Here is a 22,369-nt window from a genome sequence, read left to right as displayed (position 1 = left end):
GGCTGACTGGGGTGTACCTCTGGGTTGGTTAAATAGGTTCTACTACAGTAAGCCCTGCACCCACCAAAACCCCAGCCCCATCCACACCCACTCATCATGTAACCCAATGGCAGATGGCAAATAAGTCAATCATTCATAGTATTCAAAGTGCCAAGTTCAATTTCATCCAGGGAAGTCGACTGAACAAGTATTCTCTTTTTTAAAACTCTGCTTCACATTTATATACTTTCACACATTCACACTGTCAAACTGCCAAGTACAACATCAGTCTCGTTGAAGGAGCGATTCATAGTATTCTGTTAGGTCACCACACAGCCACCTTGGTAGGAAAATAACAGCTGATTGTCATAAATTAAGAGGTGATTATAAGCAAATTGCAGCCACTGCCAATGAGCAATAGGTAAAGCACCATATTGGTAGGAAATGCATGTGACATCACAGGAATAGTAAGAATACATTTTTGCTGTATCACAGCACAAAATGAGCATAATATTTCTGTGGGGGTTGATAGGGTTGTTGATCAATACCAACAACTCAGTGACTCACTGCTGAGATTTCTGGCTTGCAAAACTCACTTTCCAGCCCATACTTCTTGAAACAAAACTCCCCATCCACTGGGGTTTCTAGTGTCTTAAAACTCTGTGGTGGACTCTTACCTCATTTATTTATTTTTTTTAAACCTTGCCCTTCAGGGGGCCGCACTGTATGACCTCTTACTTCTGATTTACCTCACATTTGCTGTAGCCTACCTTACAGTGTTCTATAGCATAAAATGATATAAAATAAACAGTTTGAATAACATTTGCTCAATGTTTGCTAAATATTTATACATTTTTAATGAGCTCTATCCAGTTTGGGAACGTGCTCTGACGCACGCACTTGCCTTTCTTCCGTCCTCCTATTCTCCCGATCCACAGTCAACACACTCCCACAGTATTTCTCTGAAGCGGCTCGTGCTTTGTCTGAAAAAAGTGTTTCTGGCTGTCAATATTCATGTTTGGATATTGGATTGGATATATATACAAGTGCAATATTGTGCAATGAATCTTTCAGTATATCCACAGACAGGCTCTCACATGTAGACAGACTATTTCATGTGCTAGTGACATCTCATGTTAATAAAATAATGCGTGGCCACGACTTAGTAGCTAACGCTTGGGAACAAAATCCTTATATCTGGTACTGAGGAGTATCCACTGCGCTACAAGTCCGCATTTTGCACTGTGCGCCCTTTCAGCACCATGGAGGCCTGGAGAGCGACACACAGAAACGGGGGACCAAGAGGGAGGCCCTTTAAATTCAGTAATAATAATAATAAACTTTATTTCTGATAGAAAATATGTTCACAGACCATTTGACTAATCAAACGTCCTGTCTGGAATAACTTCACCTTCCTATTCCTGCTGCAAACGCTCCAAGTCCATCTTCCTTTTTTTTTCTATTCGATTTTTATTCTAGCCCGAGTAAACAGCTTCACATAATGTCACCAAATTGTACAGCAATGACGTTGTGTCATTTATTAAATTCTTGTAAGTGAAGACAGTGTGCGGGAGTCTACTGATTTGTACCTAATAGAAACAATACACCAAAATATTGGTATTAAAATGATCATGCTATATGGGTCACTATATACAGTATAGCGGTGTGTTGGCTGTGCGTTAATTTAATATTAATATGGCCTATTGACAATGTATTAGGCTACTAGTTTGTTTGATTGATATTACTTAAAAAAACAATTTATTGAAATACAAATGGAAATTATATATTTTGCAACTGAATGCATCATATGTAGCCTATATATATATATATGCTTGGCCAAACTAGACAGCACCTATCCAGCTGTAATGCACGACCCAGTAGTAACCAAATGTTAGGACAGCATGGTAGCTTTAAAACAAATTTTAACATACAGGTTATCTTACAAGAATATAATAATTACTGGAAAATAATTACTGGTAATTTACTTGCCATTGACAAATTGCTGGCCACATACATAAGTGTACTTATTCTCGGGGTCCCAAAGTTTCGCCCCTCTTCTACCATGTACCTCTCTCCTTATGGCCTGGATCCACATTTTTCTTCTCAACAGTTCGCTTGTTTTGCTCAGGAACACAAAAAACTTAATATTTAATTTAATTTAATTCAGGGTTTTTAAGTTTGTTGAAGGTGTAGCCCAGCAAACAACAGCTTTAAGGCATATTTTAGTTTGGTAATGATTACAATGATGTACATTCAGTCACGCAAAGTGAATGGAGAGCGTTGCAGTGATTTCCCCACAATGGGCGTGGCCTATTTTACACATTTTGGAGCTATATTAGCTGAGGTTCAGGAGCAGGACCACACCTCAATCACTCCCCTTCCTGTTGTTTCCCTTTAAATGCCTACCTGCCCAGCATACCTGTTCGTTCTCATTTACGTGCCCCACCCTCCCTCCCCTTTCTCTCGATCTCTCTCGCTCTCCCTCTCTCTCTCTCCACTCCTCCTCTCTACTACAGGGCCCCCTGGGGGTCTGCTGCCATGCCCGGGAGCAAGGGCGGATCCGTCGCCGAAACCTTCCCCAGACCACAGATGATTCCCCTACATCTCTCCATCCTCCATTCATCGCAGTCTCCTCTTCATCATTCATATCTGTTAAATAAACATCCTCATTTGCCTTCAATTTGATGGTGTGGTCCTTGGCTCGTGAAGTCTTTATAGTTTGGATAAGGAGAAAAAACGAAAGCCTATGATTGACAGTGCTAATCATTTAACCACTGTAGGTATTTGGTAAAAAATATTGTGATATTTGATTTTGTCTATATCGCCCAGCCCTACTTACAACTGAACATTTAGCCCACTTCGTAGAAAATACCGAGATATATATTATGTATCGCCATTCAGCCTAAAAATACAGAGATATTTTTGGTCCATATCGCCCAGCCCTAGTATGTATCCCCATTCTCACCCAATGGTGACTGTCCCTTTTGATTAATCAGAACAGTCTGGTACTCCAAATAAAGAAAGGAGGATGATTCCCTATATTCAGGTGTGTGAAAGGTATGGGTGTGTAAGTGTATAGTTCATTAGTGTGCAATTCAGTGTGCGTATGCTGAATAACTGGGTGTATCCAACTGGCTATGCACACCAGTTAGAGAGAGAATCTGCAACCTCTGGGTTTGTTCCACTGGTTTATTAACAACTGGCATGTGAATGAGCATGTGGTTTCTGTAGGAAAGAGGCTTGTTGCAATTGTTGACTGTAATGCTTCATTGTGTTATTCTGTAGTTATTGTGTGGTATTCAGTTGAATTATCTTGATTCATATTTTGATTCAATTTGTATTTACAAATTGAATCAAAATATGAATATATCAATAACTATATATATATATATCAATAACTACAGAATAACACAATGAGGCATTACAGTCAACAATTGCAACAAGCCTCTTTCCATCAATAAAATGACTATGTAGTTGCGGCTTACGCCCACATGGTGGCAGTCTTTACCACAATTGCCTCTGTGGGTCTTAATGGCATATGAGCCATGTTCAACAGTAAAGGAAAGAAAATGGATGTGGCTATTATCCTGCCTTAGTTAATTTATATCTACGCCATGAAAATGCTAATATAATTAAATAGGCATATAAAATTATACACACAATCCAATAACAGCATGCACTCAGTATTAAAATGCTCCACTATTATACCGTGTATTATGGAATAAAGGACAATTTGACGGTTACAGGGAACAGAGGGAGCTGCTGTAACATTGAGAACAGTAGGATTAATGTACGATAGCATTCCCATACTGTAACTATTTACGTTCTGAACTTACATTCTTAGCGACGCACACACTGTTACACAAAGAGTTAGCCAGCTCAACTAAGCTAGCGGACCAGGAGGTAAAGGCAGCTACCACTCGGGGTAGTAGCATCCACAGACTAAATATATTATGTGCGCAAAGAGTCTAGTAACGAGTGGGGCGTGACTTAACATCCAGTCAGTCCAGCAGTGAATTTCTCACAATTAGTGTTCCTGAGTCCTTGAGTCCTTCTCCTCCTGATGGCTGGAAGATAAAGGTCATTAACTGTGAAATGTGTGATAAAGTTCAAACCTCTTCACGGTATCCTGTTGTTAATCCCCAAGAGCTTTTGGGGAGACATCTCCTGCTATCAGATACCACTTTTGAAGCTGTGGGTTGTGTCAAATAGACACCTTTATGGCCACTTGTTGTGATAGGCCATTTGGTGTTGATTCAAGAAAGCCACAGAAAGGTTGGGGCTTTCTCCAAAGGTCTCACTGGTATCGCTACATACTGATACCTAATCCTTTCATGGTGGTGGAACGTCATCTTCATATTATCCGTGTTCACAACATGTAATCTGCGTTTCAGACTGTTGCTAGTGAGGGAAGAGCCCACAGACTTTTAGTTGACGCAGTTGTCTTGTCAGTCACAGAGCCAGAACCCTACTATATATGCTCTGTTAAACAAGGGTAGGGTAACAAACAGACACTTGATCCCAAGAATAATTTTAGTTGAATTTTAGTAACGCTAAAATTATTTTGCACACTTTTAAAGGTGATAGGTGCGTTGGAAAAATCAACTAGGGTAACTGTGAATAGATAATACTTTACTTCAATGCGACGCATCATCTGGCATACATGTAGGACCTGAAGGACTGATATGTTGGATTGAAATAAAGTATTGCAAGTTTAATTTTAGTGTCTTTCTGGTGTGTCTTGCAAAATATCTGCAAACAGTCCTGTTGTTTGCAGCTCTATGTTTGTACAAATGAGTCATGAAACACCAGCAAGCCAAAGTTGATATGCTGATGTCATCCAGATCCAAACATATCAATCATTTACACTAAGGATTCTACAATGTTTAGTTTGCTCACTGTATCATTCAGTTTGTATCACATTGTGCACATTCACAACTAGATCTCATTCTGAGAACTGAGTAGGCTGTGAAAGATGATCTTATTTCAAGTCTAAATCTGTGATGTGATGTCTGGTTTACCACTCCACCGAAAATGAATAGGAAACTATAGAAATGGAATTGTGACAATGACACTCAGGATGGGAAATGACCACCAGCCATCATCAGCCAAATGTTGGTAAATTTGGGATGAGGCTGGTAGGTTATTTCTCTAGGATAGTCTAGTTTGTAGCCCCGTGACAGCAGGGGCTCTATGGATGGCATTGTCGGCCGGTCGGTCTGTTCACCACTTTATGGGTCATATGGGCCACAGGGAGTTAGGTTGCAGACTATCATGTGGGAGACCCGAGTTTGATTCCTGTCGCGGAGCTGTTAGACTCCTAGTCTTGTTTATATATGTCTGTATAAGTTCATTTTCAAAACATCCAGGTGATACAAAGTTTAAAAAGGATTTATTTTAAAACACTGGACTAAAAAGTACAAACAAGACATCTTGGTGTTCATCCAAACACCATCATCAGTTGTAATGAGTGCAACAGGAAGTAACTCTGGCAAATAAATACACACAAAAAAGTCATATGACAAGCACATGGCATGAGGTCTTGAAGTCACATGACTTGTTGAGATGTATGCGTTTTTAAAATAAATCCTATTTAAACTAAATAAAGTCTTGTTTAGAGTAATTTCTAGGATCCAGATGCTGCTGCTTTGCTGCAATCTACTTTGCTTCAGACCCACTGTAGTTCTGGAGATAAGAGCACATTTTCCTGTTGAAAGCAGATAGCACTAGCACAAAAAACAAACTCTTTGGCCTCTTTGTTTCATAATTTGGTTGATACTGCACAAACTGAGAATATACTGACCAAGACTACAGGTCTCATATTTTATTTATTTGATTTTTTTAATATATATTATTATTCTCATCATTTTTGGCATTCAACTCTTGTGGCATTCAACTCTTAAGTTCATCAATAAATACTGCACTTTTCTATCATAGCAGTAAGATTGACTGGCAGGTCAAAAGACCTTTATTAAGAACATTAGGGTTCCCTTGATCAAATGGTTTTATCAATGTTACAGTGAGGTGGGTTCTGTGATTACAAAGAGCTCTTACCGTACCTCCCAGTACAAAAGCAAACCAAAGCAAATTTGTCCAGCACATTAGGAGTTTCAACTAGTGTTTTAAATGGTGTATAAATATTTTTATATTGGTAAAAGAAATAATGAAATATTGAGTACTGTGTGCATCCACTTGTTTTGAATGTTAACCATCTATGCAAATAATTTACCTTTAATCAATAACTTATGCACAGAGCCCCCGAGGGGTCACCTGGCAGAAAACAGAATTGATGAGGAAACCTGTATCCATTAAGCACGGTTTACTTATGTGTGGGCAGAGTTTACTCATCTGTGAGCACAGTTTACTAATCCGTGGGCACAGTTTACTTATCCATGGGTGCAGATTTCCACATTATTTATTATCTATCAGGTGACCCCTTGAGGGCTCCGTACTTATGTGTTTCAAGGACAAATTTTGAAATAAATGCAGTGATAATGTCAAGCATGATTAAGCAACGCTTATAAAATTCAAGCAACTGGAGCTGCACAAGATAGCATAAAGTTGACATTAACTCTAGGGACAGAAATCCATGGAGAGACATTAGACAGCACAGCAGAGCGTGCTTTTAGCTGTACTTTCTACAGAAAGAAATTAATTTGAATTTGTCCTGCTTATATTGAACCACTGAATTAAAAAAATTAAATTATTAAATAAAAGAATTTGCACAGCATAGTTTGCACAATCTGGGTGCTGTGAGTTACAGAAAACATGGAAAATTGTCTGGCAACATTGGGACTGGCTCCTCTCCGTTGCCCTCAAACAAGCCACCCAAGCATCTCATCGTAATACTGTTTTCTTCTAAGCCTTTTGCTGTTTGCATAAAGAAGGCTACTAATATCAAATACGGCTCTGGTCATTTTAAGAGCAGTTTACTTCAGCAATAAGGATGGCAGCAACTTGTGATTGTGATATGTTTTTTGTTTTCAGTTGTCATGAGCAAACAAGTTGGTAGAATATGAAATAGAAAAGAAGAGAGATGGGAGTGAATGTGTGAGTGAAGAGCTGTTCCAAAGACAAATTTAACAGAAGATTGGCAGTATTTTTTTTAAACTTGGAAGATATTTTTTTCACATTCTCCAGGTGAAATCATGCAACTTTTCCTAGTGATGTTGGTAACTCATTCTACTGCTAAATATTTTAACTGGTCAGTGTTATTACATGCAAATCAAGTTATAAACAGTTATAAAACACAATCCTTTGGCTTTTGAAAATGAGCTGATAAAATGGAGGGAAACCTGACCACTTCTTCTAATGGATGGCCTTTCCTTTCTCAGTGTCTTTCCTTTTGTCCACTAGAGGACTGTCTTGCTTCTGAAATGGGTGTTGGTTGATGTTTAAAGGTCATGTAGTAGATTTGTGTTTGAATAACAAAGGCATCTAAGTTTTTGCCAGTCGCAAAATTACTGATAATGTCTTCATGTCAGTTAAAATGAGCAATTTACCCAGTTGAAAGTAGAATGACTCCAATCCTCATGTGAATGTCAAAAGCGCTTATCTTCTACATGTAACACTAAGGTCCAGTGTAGTATAGTAATGGACATGGACAATTACTACAATATAATATATCAATAAAGGCTTAACTCAGTGTATGGGCTGTATCTATTGACAATGGTAATGTTAGGTACGCTCAAGGAGGATAGAATGGACAAGGACGAGGTTTAAGAAAAACAGCGTAACTATGACTGACATTTATTCATAATCAATGCCTTCAGTATAAGAGCTCATATATCATCAATGGATCCGATAAAATAACCATTCAATCTATATTGAATTCTATTCAACAGGAACAATACTGGTAAGTATATATTTTTTTAGTATCACATGCACTAATAAACAAAATACACTGGCCAATAAAAGAAAAGAGAGAGAGATGGAGAGAGAGAGAGAGAGTGTCTGTGTTCAGTCAGTCTTCATCTACCCGGGTAGTGTGATTTTGTTTTGCAAACATCTTAGTTGAGTTATCATGAACAGACGAGTGTGCTCCATTCCATGGACACAGGATGGAGCAAAAGATGGGACGTCACACCCTCCACGCGTGCTGGCCCGCACTCCGCTCCACGAGGCTCACTGGGTTGGGCTCTGGCTCGACATCTTGTACATTCAGAATCCACTCTTGCAAAAGGGTATCATAAAAACCAACCTGCATACAGCAGTAGTTGTTTCTTGATTAAAATCTATATCTCTACACTATACAGTATAATACTTTCGATGTCTGATGAAAATATGAATTCAATGACACAATAACACAATACATAAAGCTGTGTAAATGAATTCACTCAACAACCTTAGCCTTAACATAACCTTAACATAGCAACATTAGCTACTATATTTCCAAGAATAAATCGTGAAACCAAACAGATCACATACATTCAGTCTGTCTCTGACTGGTTTTTAGAATCTCTAGCATACATAATAAGGATGCATAACGTTGCACATAGCCACAGAATGTAAACGTACAACGGAAACAAGGTAAACCTTTGGTTTTCAAGAGTGGGAGTCTTCTTAGTGTAAAATCTAAAAGATAGTACTTGTTGATGAACTTTAGAGAAAGTTAGAAGCATAGTAAAAATTCACAAAGGGATATCTCTGCTCTAGTGTCTCGTGCATCAATCAAAAGAGAACGCTCTGCAGCGTGTATGCGCACTCTACTGGTGAGAACGGGGAACTTCATGGAGTTAACACTATGCTGATAGTCACTGTTTAGTGCAACTAATGTGGGTTACATACAGAATGTACAGAATCTTACAAATACCAAAAAAGGAAAGCATAATAAAGATGAAAACAAAGCATTTTATGACCAAATATGTCCTTGAATGTTCCTTATTACCATATAATGGCATTTACCGTTTTTGAGGGAATATATCATTATAACTGACAAGATCAGAAAAAAGTTGCACCACAAGATAGGGGTTACCGTATTACCGTATTACCGCAATACCACGGTCATTTGACACCTAACATGGGGTTGAAAAAAGTACTTCAGTAGCACAACGGCAAAAAGGGACTTTGCAATTAAATGCTAAACAGTAACAAACTATAAGGTATTTAAAAGAACATGACAGAATTGTTCATCTGAATTTACTGCATGGACACTCCCACAGGATTTCTCTGAAGCGGTTCCTTGGCATGGTTTGTCTGAAAAGAGTCTGTTTATGACGACTAGCTGTCGATATTTGTGTTTGGATATTCCATTGAAATATGGAAGCGCAATATTGTGCAATGAATGCTTTCAGTTTTTCCATGTAAAGAAGCTCTGTGTGCTCATCACACAGTTGCTCTAAAGGTATATGAGTAATCATATGTGTGAAATTACTTAACATGGAGTTTTGATGGTGCGACTTGGTAGATGGAAAACAAGTACAGATCCTGTACAGGCCCACGGCGAGTGTGTCGAATTCCACTAGCTGCGGCCACCATAGAGATAACAGTAGAGGAGACATGTCATAGAGAATTCCTATTCTGGAAAGGGACCATATGGTGACTGACTGTACCTGACTGTATCTGGAATCAAGGATGATAGTACCATATGCTGCCATTATAATGCTAAGATTTTTTTATTGAAACAGCACTACTACTTTTTATTTAGCTCACTGTGTGCAAGACAACTGTAACTGTCTAAAATGGTACCATACATGAGCCATTTTAGTAGTTTGTAGATCAAAATAGCTAAACTATGTGAAGTAATTATGTTTTCAATCATAATAAATAATATAAAAGATTATCTTCTGGAAGTATTTTAATGGTGCATTTACTTTACAGAAACTATGAATCCTTTTTTCAAGACGACTTATAATTCTCAGATTTCTTTGGTAATCTGAGTGGTTGTATTAAGAGTATATATGAAAATCTGCTTATTATTAATGTAAAACCCCCAAATGATCTGTTGTAGCAATAGACAGATGTTTGCAGCAATTACATATCAGCAACACTGAAACACACCTAACAATACACCCAGATAAAATATACAACAAAAGGCAAATGTAATACCATTAAGTGGTTCGTGTGACATCTAAAGAAAAACGTTTTACACTAAAGATGATTGGTGCTGCATGGAAAAATCAACTAGGGTAACTGTGAATAATAGCCTACTTTACTTCAATGTGACGCATCATCTGGCATACATGTAGGATCTGAAGGACTGATACGTTGGATTGAAATAAAGTATTGTATTTGTTGAAGTTGAATTTTAGTGCCTTTTCTAGTGTGTCTTGCAAAATATCTGCAAACAATCCTGTTGTTTGCAGCTCTGCGTTTGTAGAAATGAGTGAAGAAACACCAACAAGCTGATATGCTGATATGTCATCCAGATCCAAATCTATCAATCATTTACGGAATGAATTCTACAATGTTTAGTTTGCTCACTGTATCATTCAGTTTTCATCTGTGCTCAGACTCTCTATATAGTAATATTGTTGGTTTTGACTGTTGCTGTTGACAGGAGCTTTCTTCCTGCGGTGTCCAAGCACATCCAACGGCCTTCCAGCACAGTATGCTGCGCTGTGGCGGAGTGAGTGTGCATATGAGGTCTGAAACTGCTTTAATAGATTTTGCTTAAAGAATAAGGCATTCTAAGTGGAAACCACTTCATGCGTAATGCCCCCACGCATGTTTCTAAACATGCGTACCAAAGAACAAATTCAGTCAAGAAAAAATAATTATGAATGCCGAAATGTTCATGGAAATGTTCGTAAGTGCACTTTAAGGTCAAATCTGATCGTTAGAACATTTTGTGAATGAGGCCCAATGTCTCTGTAAGAACTGTTCCTAACACAAATAATTTTCATTACTGCTTTAACAGAAGATTGGCAGTATTTTTTAGGAGTCTTAATCTATATATACATATATAAATATATATAATATATATAATATATATATGTATAATTTTTCACACTGTGTAACTACTCACCTGAATAACTGACCACCTGTCTAACAATTCACCTGTCTAACTGACCACCTGACTAACCTGTCTAACTAGCCAACTGTCTAACAAATCACCTGTCAAACTGACCACCTGTCTAACTGACTGAGTTGTCTAACTGATTCAGTTGTCTAACTACTTACCTGTATAACTACCCACCTGTCTGACTGAGCTGTCTGCTACTCACCCACATAACTGTTCACCTGTCTAACTGACCACCTCTCTAACTGACTAGCCTGTCTAACTATTCAACTGCCTAACTAATCACTTGTCTACCTGACCACCTGTCTGACTGACATGTCTAACAACCTGTCTAACTTAAGTATTCTTATACTCCCAATTGCTTGCAGCATGCCCACACAGTTTCTCCAGGAGCTGTTTTTCTAGTTCATAACTACTAGTGCTAGGCTATACGAGGCATCCTTCCCCTTGGTCTTCTAAGCGTCATGCAAGTACTTGCTCTTCTCTGTACCTCAAACTACTTATACTACTACTACTACTACTACTACTACTACTACTACTACTACTTATTACTTATACTAATTCTTGTTCTCAGACTTTATCATTTGACGGGAAAATGACAAAATATATATATATTGACAAATATATAATTAGCTTACATATTATACAAAACATTATATTGATAAACAATATAAAATGTTGCAGTATCTGGGGTTTGCGGTAAACTGCCAAACTTTAGGGGGGTGTTAGTTTGTCAGTTTGTCATCATGGTAAGAAAATGTCAATACCGTCAACCCTACATGAAACCAACTGGCCAAAACCACAGGTGAATTTTGAAGCCAATAAGGAAGTGTATGAAAGCTGCAGTTCCTCTAACGTCCGCTAGAGTCGGCTCCAAAAAGACTTGAAATCCCGCCCAACTCCATTCATGTCTATGGACCATGGCACAACTTTTCACTCAAAATAAAGTCAATACATTTTTTAGACAAGAGGTTATGGTCTCAGTAGCCAATTTCACTTCTTCTAATATATGTCCATGTGGCGATTTTCAAAATAACTGTGTCATTAACGGGATATAATAGTTATAAAAGGGGGTAGTTTTCCTAGTGATCGCGCAGCCCGCTGATCACGGACAAATAGCAGGAGGCGCTGTGGCTCTGTGGGAAACCCTCGGTCTCGTGCTAGTTGCTTCGGCTCCAAAAACTGTCAACATGGTGGCGCTCGTACACCCCAACTTTTGGCTTCAAAACAGCCCCTCAGAAACCTATGGGTGATGTCACACTCACTACATCAATCTTTTTTTACATTGTATGCATGAAACCCACATTTTTGCTGTTATCTAGGCCTATATTTTTAAATTACACAACACAATGGCTCTAAAACAAACAAAAAAAATGTAAACCACTAGTTACCAGTGACTACAACAACAATGCAATGTGGCTTCAGCTTAGCAAAGCTAGCTTAATGAGCTAACTGCATATGAACTGTAGCGTCTACCGTAGTTTGTAGAACTAGACGGTTAATTTATTAGCCAAATTATGACAACTTAATTCACCACTGTGGCTTCCACCATAAACACCTTAAATAAAAGAATCATATCTTGACTGGTTTTATTTTTCTGAATCGGTTCAAACACTTGAAATTCCACTATGAGAGGAATCGCTGCTAGGCAGCTCACGTTAACTCACCAGGAAGATCAGGAAGGTAAAGAGGAAAGCAGTCCAATGGAATACCTCTGATCATGTATTTTTGGATTGGCAACTACTTACAATTTTTTCTATCTTACTAACTTTTCATGAGTTTCGCGATTCAAAGCAATTATTTTTGTGGGCTTTCTACATTTTCTGGAACTCTTCACTCTTCTGTGCCCGCAATGAAAAAAAAAAAAACAGTACGTGCTGCTGCATGATCATCCCAGGAAGTGTCTACTAATTACCAACAAGTTAATTAAAAAAACAAATTTTTTTCTCATTTAGGGAGCAAACGCAATTTATGCCTGTGAATTTAACCAGGGTTACACTGGTACATCATTATATTGAGCTTTTAAGATTAAAAGGTTTCAATGAAGTCTGGATGGCAATCCTGTGTAGACAATTTCACTCTCAAAAATGTTTCCAAAAGAAAAGCTTGAAACTCTTGATTATGTTTTATTTTTATTATATATTGAAATAATTTTGTTTTACATAAAGCATACGTCTAGTTTTGCTTTTGATAATCAGACCACATGGTGTCAATACATGCTGCTGTACATGCATAAATTACACCACTGCACTAAGAATCAAACACAGGTAAACTACTATGCATACTGCACATGTGAACATACATGTACACAAACAGGCATGGAGGTACACGAGGTACACATATCTTTAATAAAATGCAGGTCTATTTTGAATTTTATTGGAATCAGTGAAAACTTGCGGTCTGAGTGGTGACCACACATTTCTCTTCAAGCTCCTGCAAATGAAAGAAAAAACTATATTGTAAATATTTAACTCTCAAGTCTTACAGTTTATATCTATTACTAGCCTTATTTTGTTTCTTTGACTTACAACATTGTTGCACGCATTTCAATAGCTGATTAATTAATTATGCCTTGCATTCAGTTAAAAAAAGATACGTTTCACAGTCTATGTTTATCAGTCATCAAGACTCTTCTATTAGCAAGAGTGTTAATTTATTCAATTTTTTTGTGTCAAATGAATTTTGTAATACATTTCTTTAATGTCAGTACTACCGTATGTTATTATAGATTGTTACCTGCAGCACAAGGGTAGATGTACTCTGTCTCAGCCTGGTCACCTGAGAGGAAGGAGGAGAATTGTTAAACTGGAGAGAGAGAGAGAGAGAGAGAGAGAGAGAGAGAGAGAGTGACAGCGATAGGCTGAACTGGCAAAACCTTTCACTTTGTGAAAAGTGACAATACATCTAGAAAAATGATTCTTTTTTAATTTTATTATGAATCATGACACTGATATAAAATAAAATAAAAATATTTTCTCTGATTTGCAGCTTGATTTGTAGAATACTTTGTTTAGGATGCTGTCTGAAACACTTCCCTGTAAAAAAAACAAAAAACACATTGCAGCCTCTTAAGTGTTTGAAAATTAATTCATTCATTCATTCTAGAGTCTAGTCCAGCATACATTAGGTCAATGTTTGAAAATTGTAGGAATTGACATTACTATTTTGATGATTTTTCATTTTACTACGCAGCCTTACAAGGGAGCATAGTCTGCCAGTGTGTAATGTAGTAAATGGGTTTATGGCTTTGTGTAGGAGCATTGTGTATCTATTTACTTGTCTGGTAGTAGTCATAGATCTTGACCACTGCTGCCTTCAGGTTCTGCACTGGGAGCTCCTGCACAAGCTCTAAGCTGTAGTTGATGGGTATTCCAGACAGTACCTGTTGGAAGAAACATAGATGAATGACCAGCGACAGATTTGGAGGACATCATCTGATATTCATCGCTGTGAATTCCTCTCACCTCCCGTATGTAAAGGAGGACATGATCTTCTTTCTGGTCGACACGATCCACCAACAGGGCGCCCTTGAGCTGTAAAGAAGTAATATTCAGCTGGGTTATCTGTGTATCCTGTCACCATAATATCTGAGAATGATCCAGTGACAAAACTTTACCATTCAGGTGAAAGACACTCCAATAACTCACCTTTTTATAAGACTCTAGGCCTGGGACAAAACCAGAGAGCATTTTGATATCCAGGATCACCATGTTTGTCATGGCCTCTTTTCCAGTATATCTGTAGTAGAACCATAAAAGTCTGATATTGTACACAGCACTATTTTACTTTACCCTGATGATTTAAAAAAGCCTACAACATAGCATAAAATGTCACCATGTATCACCAATCACTTAGTACTAGCTAAAAGAGCAGATGCAGAAGATGCTGGATGCACAAGAATTGCAGTATTCATCTATCATTGCTGTAGTCTAGATCTTATGGTTGATCCTTACTGGAATGTTATATTCAGACTGAGTTTAGGTCTCAGAGAGTTGCTGGTGCAGTCCGCCTCTACTTTGACCAGGATGCTGAAAGTGGTGTCATCAGTAGGAGTCGGGACGTTGTAGTGAAGAGCCATCTGGGAAATTGATACACAAGGATGTTTTCAGTAGTCATGCAAAGTAAGCAATATTTTATAAGTTATAAGTTATGTAAAGTTGACACTGGCTACATTTAGATACACAGAGAACTCCCATCTTAACCCAGTTATTCCAGTAACCTTGTTTTGGGTTGATGCACAACATCATAATTGGGTTAGAATAACCTGGTAAATTTATAATCTGATGATGAGAAACCTGGTTAAGATTCCTGGCTCACTCCAATATTAAACATGGAAGCAGCTTACTACTTTCCCTTTTGGTTTTCACTGTCTGCATAAACTCAGACTCAAGGCTATGACATGTCGGCTAGCAGGACTGAATAATACTGTTACTATTGGGATGATCATTTCTTTCCCTTGTTTTAGAAGTAATCTCAGTCAAAAAGGGAGGACTTGCTGCCAGCCAAACCTTTTCACGCTGTTCTAACTGTGGACAGGACAGCTCAGGTAGACAGGAATGTTCTGTAAAAGGTCCCATATTATTCAGTTTCATGATTTAGTTTTCAAATATACTATGGCTCAGGATATGAATATTGTTCATCACAGGGTATCAAAGCGTAGGCTGAGTAAAGCCTCAACCAGAGTATGGTCAATGTACATCTCTTTGCTTGTAAACAGTCACTGATATCATCAGAAGGAACAATGAACCAATTTTAGGAGTTACAAGCTCGTCCACTGACCTGCATTGAGGCACATGCAGTACCCTTCACCTCCAGGCTGTACTTTCCTGTCACATCCTGCAGCGCCCTCTCCTGGTAGAGCAGCTTGTTGCTCTGGTTCACATCAAATGTCAGCTGGCCGCTGGGAGACTGGACTGTCACTGTGCTTGAACCATCTGGACTGAACACCAGAGTAGAGTAGAGAGCCAGGGCCTCAAGAGCCACCACTGTGTCCTACAACACACAAACCCAGTTCCACCTCAACACCAGCAAACAAATGTATATATACTTGAAAAACATATGAATTTACATATGTTTATAAAGCACATTTCATATTTAATAATCCATATTTAAATATTAAGTGGGGTATTTTTGCCAGTTAGATAACTTGCGCTCTGATAAATTGTTTCTTTGGCTCCGCCCATTAAGAATTACTCAACCAATGAGATTATTTCTGCCTCCAGAACAGCTCTACCTCAGAGAAATGTTTGTAGAACTAAAATCCCAGTCTGCCGCTGTTTGATTTGTACCTGTGTAGAGGAGAAGCCTCCGTAGGGGTTCTGCTGGCTGGCCAGCCACCTGACGATGCGGGAGGCGTAGTCCAGGTCTTCAGTAGTAGGGGAGGCACTGAGTTTGGCCAGCAGCACATAGGAGCTGATCTCCACAGACAGAGAGGCTGATGTTTCTGTGGCTTTCTGAGACCAGTGGAGGAAACCCCCTGAAAACATCCACCCACAAACACAAAAAAGGCACAGTGTAAGTTACCTTGACAGTAATGAAGCAATAACAATTTGCTTTAGGAAGATGTCTCACCTTGTTGGGATGCAACCTTGTCAAGCACCGCCAGAAGCTGAGCCCGGGTCTCCATGTCTCCTGCCAGGGTGAAGACGTATGCCAGCAGAGCTGTAGTGTAGGTGTTGCTCAGATCATTGATGGACTCCCTCAGGCAAGACAAGCTGCTGTTCACAACAGTATGCTTTAACAGATAAATCATGTTTTGATCAGTACATGGACCCTTATAATAACTTTACTTTCAAGAGGTGAAATTATTCCATATACCTTAACAGAGCAAGGGACAGATGTCTACTCTCTGAGGAAAACTCCTATAATATAACTTCACTTCAAAAATCATTGGTAAAAAGAAACCAACAAGAACCTACACACTGATAAAACTTGATTAAATCCAAAAGAGGCCAAGTGATGCAAAAATGCACCACCATTTATTTTATGAGGTGAAAATGTAACAAAAAGTATCAAAAGTGCACTTATTTCATTTTTTGTGCCTTTTTCACCTCTGGTAAATAAATCTCAGTCCTTTTGCATTAGTTGGTCTCTTTTGGATTTCTTTCCTTTTCATCAGTGTGCGAGTTCTTAACGGGAAATTCCTTTCAATCGTGCAGCTGGGTGTGAAAACTGCATGAGACAGTTGTACTGGAAAGACTCTATACTCACAGATGCTGACATGTTCATCTCCAACAAGGCAGCAGTGATGTAAGCACTGAGAGTCACTTCATCTGACACTCCACCCTGTAGAGAGGAAACATAACGTGTGCATTGTAATGACGATTTTACCTCCAACGTCCAGGATGGAATTATAGATAGCAATCTTCAGTATCTAATTACAGCAGTAAACAATGAACTACATATGTTTTCAGAATGGTTCAAAACTGATAAACTTTGAAGGTTGAAAAATTATTTTTATATTGTTTACATTTACATATGAAACTTTTTAATATTCAATTGCTGAAAAGCCAAAATAAGTGCCAAAAATGTTGAGGTGATGATTGAAGATAATACAATTTCTTTAACTTCATTATCTAGATTTTTAGGCATTTTAATTGATGGTAAACTGTGCTGGAAACAAAATAGCTGGACAAAAAAAGCAACTCACATGTTGTACTATTCTATGAGTTTTCCTTACATTGATTACTGTAACGTCCTACCAAGCTGAAACATATCTATCTCCGCTGCGTTCACACACAACTTACTCAGTTCGCTCGCAACACTCGATAAGCCCCTCTGGGTGTCTTTGGTCTTCCTTGCACATGCTCATCATGATTATGATCACTTGTTGAGTGTTTGTTCTACATATTTAATGGATGGTAGATACTATGGATATTTTGTATGAACTACACTTGTGTGCTAAATAAAAAAATAAATTGAAAAAAACATAAATGTAATTCAATAAAAATGTATATTTCTACCCCAAGTCTGATCAGTGTGTGCATTTGGTCGCTTTCAATCATGTTCATACAAACTCAGTGGAGACGTTTCCCCCCTACCTTCATCCTGTTGTTAAAGAGTTTTCCAGACTGTTGGAAACAGCCATTGCTTTGTTGTTTACTCTCCAGCCAAGTCTTTGACTGTCCAATTACTGCTGGGTCAATGTAGATGAAAGACTTTGCTTTCACAAAGGATCTCAGCACAAAAGCAGTCAACCTGAGGACAGGAAAAATACAGATTAGACATTCACTGACAAAATAAACAAGCACAGATCACAGATTCACTTTTGTTTTCACAGTGGGAGGCTGTGTTGGACTCAGTACAATGCTGCTGGTCTGCTGGTCTGGCATCGGCAAATGACAGAAATGATGTGATGTGCACATCAGCCACATAAGAGATCAATTTAGATAATTTTGACCAACTTTTTATTTTGTGGCCGTGCGCCATAGATGAGCCTACGTATGGGAAACACTGCATCTTGCAGCCAAAGACGCCCTCTAGAGGGCATCTCATCAAGTGTTGATGACTGACTGACCTGAATATGTCTAATGAATTAATTAAGATAACTAATGCACTTATTTGCAAATATTTGTATATCCGTCTTCACATAACACATGGGTGAAATTAATATGAACTCTGTATCTTAAACCTAAAATAAGCGATTTCAGATCCTATAACCAATCTTGACACTAACATGTGCCATGTGGAGATTTCCGTGAGACGTAATGATATAAACAAATAGCCACACATGTGGGCCAGCTGTGTTGTTGTTTTCACCTCTTTTCTAAAGCTTGTTGTCAAAACTCGAATAGTAGTTTTTCTTTTTTTTTTTTTAACTAACTCGTCTCCTCCCTCGCTGTTTAACAGCTCTCCCCCTCCTATTCCTGGGGAAAAGTCTCATACTGGCAGAATCGACGAAGGGAGCGAGGAAACTTGTTCAACTAGTCAACTTGCTACCTACCTCTTCACTTGTCATTGTGGGACATGTAACCTTCAGCAGGAGAAAAATCTGGCAAAGCGAGTCTGGTAACCAGTGACACTTCTCCGTTAGTACGTTTACATTTATGCACAGACCGTCGCTAGGTTTGTCCTTTGGAGCCTCTGTAGTCCAGCAGCTTTGCTGTGGTTTATTTACAAATGTGTTGCGGTTTCTGTCATTCTCTAGTGGTTGGAAAATCGCTCAGTGCAGCTTTAAAGCACAGTAGTTTCAAGATTATCAGATTTTCCTCATTAATATGCAAATGTATGCAGCAAAGTCTACTCAGATCATCTACTGTATAGGGGGAGGTGTGAAAGTATGAAGTTTCTATCATGTATTGAATGAATCTGTCTACACAGACAGACAGACGTCACCATGACGACATAATGTCCCACATACCATGTGCCACAGTGGAGGGACATAAAAATGCTTTCTGTTCAGTGATAGTGTTTGTGAAGACAGATGAAGTGTGGATGTGATTCAGTAACTTTCTCACCAAGTGTTCCCTGTTCCTGACCCAAATGTGCTATAAGCACCGTCGCTGTGCTTGTAGTTCAGCTGCCTTTGGTAGCCTGTACAAGGTTGAAAACATGATTATCATAAAGTTACGACCAACAAATGCATTCAGTGAAATACTGAGATTCTATCCTTACATTCTGTAAAAGACTTTCTCAAATATTTTGTTCAAATTATATTTCTTTTGGCTCTGTGATAACTAAAAATAACCCTAAAAGCAAACCTAAAACTATTAATAAAACTAAAATATCCAATGTCATTCCAATGTCAACAATCAACATAGTTCAAATCCCTGAAATTTGTCAGGTATGACAGACCCATGCTGCACCCTGCCAAAAAGGTTTGGCATAGGTTGCAATGTCCAGGGGCTTGAAGTGATTTTTCACTTTTGTATAAAATAGTATATTTGGTTGTATATCAGTTATTGTTTCATGTCAAATGTCCCATTTATTCCAAATGTATCGTGTGACGATGTAGATAACTTATCTATACTTTTCTATCTTCTCATTTTGACTACTGCAACTCAACTCATGTTCTTGCATTTTCAGTGTTGTACATTTAAGTATTTTCAGATTCAATTACTTTGATTTTACTTTTACTCATGTATTTCTATCATGCCATGTTTTTATGGTTTTCTGTAAACTCTGCCACTCTGCTTTTAGAAAAGTGCTATATAAATAAAGCTTACTGTTTCTTGACTTGTGACATACAACCTCAGACTTAAGTACAATAGTAATTTTTCATCATTTTTAACTTGTCAGCACGTATTTGGTTTTTAATCATACATGTTTATTACTTAGTTATTGTATATTTTTTCTAGCTGCATTTACGGTTTGCTGCTAAATGGAATTTTGTTGGACTTGTTACAATGACAATAACGAATCTCATCTAAAAATCTAATCTAATGTAACCCAGGTTTCAAAAAGAGCAATAAATAGTCACAAATAGTGAGTTAAATAACAACGAATAAATAAATAATTCATGGTAATAAATAATCTTTCATAAAATACGTTAAAATCTTACGCTGTTGGTTTCATGCAAATTTAAATGAGGTTAGAAAAAGGTTTGACAATCCCTTTTAACTGAACTTGACCTTTCCTTTAATGTGCTCCTCCCCTTGGCCTCCCAGTGCAGCTAGCGCAGCTCAAAGAGTAGAGCGAGGCCAGCAATTAACGAGAGAAGCTGCAGAGAAAAACGGCGTGTAGAGTCAGAATATTTTCACATCTAACGTTAACTCAGCGAATTAAGGGTTTATTCCAACAAAACCGGAGTTGGTGATTGTTGAAACGGTGGAAAGACTAACCAAAGCGGTTTTGGTGAGTTTAACTTTATTTTTGTCGAGTTTGAATGAAGTGTGTTTTACTATGAGCTAGCAAGGTATTTAAGATCGTCTTAGTTCGGGGAAAAGAGAGAAACTTGATTTTATAAGGTGTATGGTTGTATTTTCCTGTTTAATAAGGAAAATAAGTGTAAGAATATTTTCTTTCTTGACATGTTATGAGTTTATTTTGTGTTTACTGATTAACTGTGGAGATAAAAGAGCCAACGGCGGGAGAAAAATACGCCGCCGCCATTTTAAGTTAAGTTTTGTGGAGTAAAACAGTATAATTCTTTTGATGATCGTGAAGTACAAGGACTACAGATAAAGAGACTTTATTTTTTGTATGGCAACCTTGGAATCATCCTCGACCCCACCCTCTCATTCCTCCCTCATGTAAACCAGATCACAAAAACAGCTTTTTTCCACGTAAAGAACATTGCCCGTCTCCGACCCTCCCTATCCTTCTCCGCTGCTGAAACACTGATACATGCATTTATAACATCCAGGCTTGATTACTGCAACAGCATCTTTTATGGTTCATCAAACAACATCCTCAATAAACTCCAATACATCCAAAACTCTGCTGGCTGCTTGCTCACCTCCACCCGCCGCACCGACCACATCACCCCTATCCTCCATGACCTCCACTGGCTCCCGATCAAATACAGGATACACTTCAAAATATTACTCACCACCATCAAAGCCATCAACAGCCTGCCCCCCCTCCTTACCTCTCTGACCTCCTCCACCACCACACCCCCACCCGTCGCCTCAGGTCTACAGACGCTAACCTACTCCAAACCATCAGGACAAAGCACCGGACCTGGGGCGACAGGGCCTTCGCTGCAGCCGCCCCCTCCCTCTGGAACACCCTCCCCAGCCACATCCGAAAGGCCAACACTCTGTCATCTTTCAAAAAAGCCCTCAAAACCCACCTATTCACTAGAGATGCACCGATCGATCGGCCGGTGACCGGAATCGAACGGTTTTCAGCTGATCGGCCATGACCGGTGACCGGCCGATCAGTCTCATATATCCGATTCTGTGCCGGTCAAATTTAAGACAACGGTAAAAACTAATTAACGCACACCCTCGAGTGTAATATTGCGATTATACAACAGTTACCAACAAAATAAAAGATACAAACAAAATGTATTCATATTGTGGGGCAATTCGCTCTCAAAATAAAAAACGTTTTGCTAGTGTTATCTCCGTTTCCCTGGAAATAAACATCGAACAAAAAGTTCGGAACTTTGTGTTTGGTAGATTATTTCTCTGTTGTAACAATGCTTCTTGGCAATACATTTTATACCGTTGGAAAGCCTGTTTATTTCCCTTTTAAATGGTGCCTCATTTGTAAGGAACATGCATTTGTGGGATGAGCAGCACAGCTGAGTATGTGGGTTGCGCTCATGAAAAATTTGCCAAATCTTCTCTGCCAATGCCAAACAGCTTATTCTGCTGTTGCTATTGACTCTTGTTTTGAGCTTCCGGTACCCCCAGGTGCTGACAATCAGGTACCTGGTTGGCACCTGCACTGGAACCTGAACATGTGGAGGAACGTTATGTTCAGCGATGAGTCCAGATTCTGCCTACGGAAGTTGGATCGTAGGGTCAAAGTGTGGAGAAGACG

General features: G+C 38.6%; 1 pseudogene; it reads right to left on the bottom strand.

Annotated features, from left to right (window-relative positions):
• Positions 1–14,207: 14,207 nt before the first annotated feature.
• LOC139641939 (alpha-2-macroglobulin-like) overlaps positions 14,208–22,369 on the bottom strand; it is a 33,285-nt pseudogene continuing 25,123 nt past the window's right edge.

This window comes from Centroberyx affinis, unplaced genomic scaffold, assembly GCF_046629955.1.
Source record: "Centroberyx affinis isolate AG114_WGS23_722 - 3 ecotype Tasmania unplaced genomic scaffold, CSIRO-AGI_Caff_v1 ptg000412l_1, whole genome shotgun sequence".
Lineage (NCBI taxonomy): Eukaryota > Metazoa > Chordata > Actinopteri > Beryciformes > Berycidae > Centroberyx > Centroberyx affinis.
The sequence above is the reverse complement of the archived record's forward strand: the minus strand, read 5'-3'. Positions and strand labels throughout refer to the sequence as shown.